Consider the following 6,226-nt stretch of genomic DNA (forward strand, 5'->3'; position numbering starts at 1 on the left):
ACACACACACACACACACACTTTATCCTCTTAAGGGTATCTTTTAAAGAGAAGTTACTGGTTTCCACCATGCTCCGTCTGTTTCTTTCTCATGGACCATGCTTTCTGTCAGTCATACTGTGTTCAGTGCAGTTCTAATTATGTTCAGTGAATTGTTTCATCTGTTGAACTCAGAACTGCAATCGTAGCAGGTTAGCACCCTTCAGAAGAGTTGTGCCAGGTTAGCGCCCTTCCAGAGAGCTGTGCCAGGTTAGCGCCCTTCAGGAGAGTTGTGCCAGGTTAGCACCCTTCCAGAGAGCTGTGCCAGGTTAGCACCCTTCCAGAGAGCTTTGCCAGGTTAGCGCCCTTCCGGAGCATTGTGCCAGGTTAGCGCCCTTCTGGAGAGCTGTGCCAGGTTAGCACCCTTCAGGAGAGTTGTGCCAGGTTAGCGCCCTTCAGGAGAGCTGTGCCAGGTTAGCACCCTTCCAGAGAGCTGTGCCAGGTTAGCGCCCTTCCGGAGCATTGTGCCAGGTTAGCGCCCTTCTGGAGAGCTGTGCCAGGTTAGCACCCTTCCAGAGAGCTGTGCCAGGTTAGCGCCCTTCCAGAGAACTGTGCCAGGTTAGCACCCTTCCAGAGAGCTGTGCCAGGTTAGCGCCCTTCCGGAGAGCTGTGCCAGGTTAGCACCCTTCCAGAGAGCTGTGCCAGGTTAGCACCCTTCCGGAGCATTGTGCCAGGTTAGCGCCCTTCTGGAGAGCTGTGCCAGGTTAGCACCCTTCAGGAGAGTTGTGCCAGGTTAGTGCCCTTCCAGAGAGCTGTGCCAGGTTAGCGCCCTTCCAGAGAGCTGTGCCAAGTTAGCACCCTTCCGAAGCATTCCTTGAGCTTCTACATAAGCATTCACATCATCTGTGAACTCTTTTCCAACTCGCTTCTTTCTCGTTTCTTCTCCGGCCTAGTAGGGCAAAGGACATCATCAGTAGGGCAAAGGACATCATCAGTAGGGCAAAGGACATCATCAGTGGGGTAAAGGACATCATCAGTGGGGCAAAGGACATCATCAGTGGGGCAAAGGACATCATCAGTGGGGTAAAGGACATCATCAGTGGGGTGAAGGACATCATCAGTGGGGCAAAGGACATCATCAGTAAGGCGAAGGACATCATCAGTGGGGTGAAGGACATCATCAGTGGGGCAAAGGACATCATCAGTAAGGCGAAGGACATCATCGGTGGGGCAAAACAGAAGCTTACAGATTGGGAAAGGATCCTTACCAACCCAGAATCCAACAGAGGCAAAACATATAAAGAACTCAAGAAGATAGACACCAACAACCCAAATAACCCAATTAAAAATGGGGTACAAAGATAAGCGGAGGATTCTCAACAGAGGAGCCTCAAGTAATGGAGAAGCACTTAAAGAAATGTTCAAAGTCCTAGTCATCAGGAAAATTATTGCAAATCAAAACAATCCTGAGATTCCATCTTACACCTGTCAGAATGGCTAAAATTAAAACTCACATGCTGGTGAGGATGTGGAGCAAGGGGAACACTCCTCCATTGCTGGTGGAAGTGCAAACTTGTAAAATCACTTTGGAAATTAATTTGGTGGTTTCTCGGAAATTTAGGAATAGTTCTACCTCAAGATCCACTCCTGGTCATATACCCAAAAGATGCTCTACCGTCCCACAAAGACACTTGCTCAACTGTGCTCATAGCAGCTTTATTCATGATAGCCAGAAGCTGGAAACAACCTAGATGTTCCTCAACTAAAGAATGGATGAAGAAAATGTGGTACATCTACACAATGGGATACTATTCAGCTATTAAACGCAAAGACATCATGAATTTTTCAGGCAAATGGATGGAACTTGAGAATATCATCCTGAGTGAGGTAAGCCAGAGCCAGAAAGACACATATGGTATGTACTCACTGATAAGTGACATTAGCCATAAAGACAAGCATGCTACAATCCACAGACCCAAAGAAACTGGATAATATTTGTATTTTTTAAAAAAACCACAATTCCAGAATTCTCCAAAATCTCACTACAGCACATTGTGGACACCTTTGCAGCTTCATTAATTGCTTCTTTACATGATTATTTTTAGTGTGAGGAGGGTCCACATGCTTATTGAGCATGTCTGGGGTGGTCAGAGGAAAGCTCACAGCCATCGCTTCTCCTCTCTCCCAATATGGGTTCTATAGCTTCAGTTCCAGACCCAGGCAGGCGCCATCTCTGCAGCCTTCATGGCCCCTTTCAGTGAAGACTTCTGGGCCTGCGGCTTCCTTCCAGGGAAAATTACTATGTGGAGATTCAATCCTGTTAGTAGATACAGGACTATTCAGGTCTTACATTTCCGTTTGAGTAAACTCTGGTTTCATCTAAACTGCTATTTGCTTGATATTTTCATGATACACCATATTCTTCTATAAAGATTTGTTTTTACTATTCTTTAGTGTGTGTGTGTGTGTGTGTGTGTGAGTGTCTGTCTGTGTGTCTATGTGTATGTGTCCGTGTGTCCATGTGTGTGTGTGTGTGAGTGTATGCCTGTGTATGTCTATATGTGTGTGTCTGTGAGTGTGTGTGTCTATGTGTGTGTGTCTATATGTGTGTGAGGTCTATGCACATGAATGCCACTGCCCATAGGAGCTGGCAGAGTCTAATCCTCATAGATCTGGATTTACAGGAGTTTGACCTTATGTATGATCCTGGGAATCAAACTCTGGCCCTTTGGAAGAACTGTGCATGTTCTTAACCACTGAGCTATCTCTCTAGGTCTTCCTTCTCCTTAATTCTCCTTTTACTCCCATATCAGCCTTTGAAGTATCACATGGCATGCTTGATGTCTGACTTTATGGCCAGTTCAGCTTCAACACTGTCTTGTTGATTTCTATGCTAATCTCTATTGTTTCCTTTTTCTGCTTGTTTTGGAGTTAAATTTCTTTTCCGGTTTCTTGTGGGTAGAAACTGGTTAATTTACTGTTTCTTTTAAACTCAACGACCTTTATTGTCTTCTAATAGACGCATTTAGCATGAAAATGTCACCTCAAATATTGCTTACTGGCATGGTATAACCTTCTGGTGTGTTTTCATCTTCTTCCAGCTCAGAACACTTTCTGTTCTCCACATTATAGCTTTCTTGACCCGTGGGTTGTTGAAAAGTGTGGACTTAGGTTTGGAAGATGTCCAAAACACTTTCATTTACTGATTTCTAAATTAGCTTCATACTTGGAATGATGTAAATCTTTTCAAATGTATTAAGACTTTGTTTTGTGGTCCAGAAACGAGTCTGCTTGGTTAATGCTCTTCACTCAGTGGAAGGCTTTATAAAATGTAGTTAGGTCAAGTTGGTGACAATGTCACTCCAATAGTCATGCCCTTACTGATTTTTATCTACTCATTCTGGGAATTCCTAGAAATGCACTTGGCATAGTAGACATTTTTGATCAATGTGTTTTTAGGTTTTCTTACTATGTAAGCATTCAGGTCTATGAGATTACTTCTCCTTAGTAAGATAATTAGGTCTGAGATCTGCTCCTTGACATAGATGTGACTCCTCCAGCTTTCTTTGGACTGACACTGATAAAGTAATGGAGTCTCATCATTTGTGGCTATTCCCTGCAAATTTACTGTGACCACTGAATTAACATATACCAAGCTATTGCTCTCTCTCTCTCTCTCTCTCTCTCTCTCTCTCTCTCTCTCTCTCTCTCTCTCTCTTTCTCTCTCTGTCTCTCTCTCTCTCTCTCTCTCTCTCTCTCTCTCTCTCTCTCTCTCTCTCTCTCTCTCTCTCTCTCTCTCTCTGTGTGTGTGTGTGTGTGTGTGTGAGTCTGTGTCTGTATCTGTGTGTCTGTGTCTGTGTCTGTGTCTGTGGGTCTTTCTATGTGGGTGGAAACTTAAGGGTTCTTTGGAAAGTCACTTGTGTTAGATATTGTTTTGCTGGGGCAAACTCGTGAAGAAATGTTTGGTTGGAGCAGACACAGGAGAGGATGCTCTGCTAAAGCAAGCAAGTGAAAGGACACATGATGTAGGATTCTTTGCTAACAACACACATGCGTTGGTCCACCTTACATTGTGTAGTTGAGCTCCGTTTGTTAGGAGTCCATAGAGAGAAATGCACCAAAAATAAACTAATGGTGGCATGCTGCAGTTTCTTGCTGCTTCCTCAAACTCAGGCTGATTAGCAGAGTGATATCACCTGAGACAGATGCACATGCTGAGGCAAGACCCTTGGAGGACACGTGATGTTTGGAGGGCGTATAATTAGGACTCAACAGACCGTGAGAGGAGCATGGGGCTTGCTGGTAGAGCTAGCTGTGCAACACTTTGCTGATCTTTGCTTCACCGAGAGAGGTACAGCTGAGAACTTCTCCTGGCGTCCCTCTGGGTCCCTCCTGCTGACTTGTGCCAAGGCTGAGGCCTGGCTGTCTCTGCTAGGATGTGCCACTGCTGCTGATTCGTGTTTGCCATCCCAACTCTACCGAACTCAACTGACTGCTAGTGTACCCGTGAAGTGTTTGCAAGTGGATGGAACTGCTGCTGCTGGCCTGTGAACTGAACTACAGATTTCCTGACAGTGCAGATGGGAGTTGCTCCAAAGAATCTTTCTAAACAGGTCCACTTTCCCCCACCCCCATATCCTTTCTTTTCCACTACTTCTGGTGGGTGGTGGGTTAAAAAATAGGTTAAAGTGTTTAAGAACCATCATTAAAGGTAAACTTTGAAAAAGATTAAAGTTATAGTGTTTCATGTTAAAAATCAATCCTTTCTGTAAACAGTGTTACAGGACTTATCTGGGGCTGTCCACTGACAAGGGCTGGTCGTTGAATCAAATCCATCTGTCCTAAAGAATTTCTTGGGTCATCTCTGCAGGAAATGTAAAATAGGTCTACCAAAGCCTACTGTTTGTCCTCAGCTAGTGATGTAAGGAAGAATCAGGACACTCAAATCCCTTGCCACTCATTGCTTAACTGTGAGTGACCCAAAAGCACCAATGGTATGTCTAGTGTTCTAAATTCATCCTATTGAGAGGGTTAATTTGAAAATAAAAAATAGAAGCTACAACTAGTGAGGCTGTCTCTCCTCCTCCACCTCACTTTCTCATGCTTTTACTTGGGATATCTCTCTATGAATAATAGTTTGTCATTGCTTGGGAGGAAGGCGCACAGTGCATACTTACTTATGTGCAGAAACACTTGAAGGGAATGTGTGTGCAAATGTGCCCATGTCCATGTGGAGGGCAAAGGTTCCCCTCTGTTCCTCCTCAGGATGATGTCAACCTTGGGTTTTTTTGAGACAGCATCTCTTGCCATCCTGTTTCCACCTTTGAGATGACAAACCTGCACCAGCTACAGCTTTAGAAAAACACACAAACACATGTGTTCAAGAGTGGGAACATATTGCATGGAAAGTTATTTTATTAAAATAAATAAATAATTTGATTCAATCTCATTTAATATCATTGTTATATATTTATTTTCCAAAAAGAAAAGAGAATTGGAAATTTTTTAATTTAAATAAATAGATGCTTTGAATCAAATTCATTTGATATCATTGTTACATATCTGTATTTTCTTTTATTAAAAAGGAGTTAGAACTCATGTCTTCATATTATAAAGCAAGAACTGTACTGACAGAGCCATCTCCCTAATCTAGATGTTGCTTTTTTTAAACAATCATGTAGTCTCTGCCTTCCAACTGAAATCTTTAAACCATTTACATTTAATGTGATTAATGATATCCAATTTCATCACATTGTTCTTTGCTGTCCAATGGTCCCATCTATTCTTTGTTTCTTTCATTTTTTTTTCTGTCTTCTCTTTATATAAATAAATATATCATATTACTTATACCCTTAGTTATTTATTAGATACACTCCTTGTGCTGGTATTTTAGTGTTTGTTTTACAACTGTATCACAGTCTACATGTTAAGGACCATGTTCAATGTTGTAGACAGCATAACAACTTCAGAAGTCTACAATTCCATCTCTTTATACACCGTTATGTCAGTTTATACCTAGTTAGGAATGTGTACTAAAATCTGCCTTACGTCTAGTTATGAATGTATACTAAAACCTGCCTCACACTGCTACTATTATTGTTTAAATACCCAATTCTCTTTTTAAATAAAATTTTAGTAAGTTTTCATTCACAGCATTTCCTTTCCTGGGATAAGCATTTCTCTTGTATACATCTATATTTCTATCTTGTACACATCTGTATTTCTATCTTGTACACATCTATATTTCT

The sequence above is a fragment of the Mastomys coucha genome, unplaced genomic scaffold, assembly GCF_008632895.1.
Source record: "Mastomys coucha isolate ucsf_1 unplaced genomic scaffold, UCSF_Mcou_1 pScaffold15, whole genome shotgun sequence".
Lineage (NCBI taxonomy): Eukaryota > Metazoa > Chordata > Mammalia > Rodentia > Muridae > Mastomys > Mastomys coucha.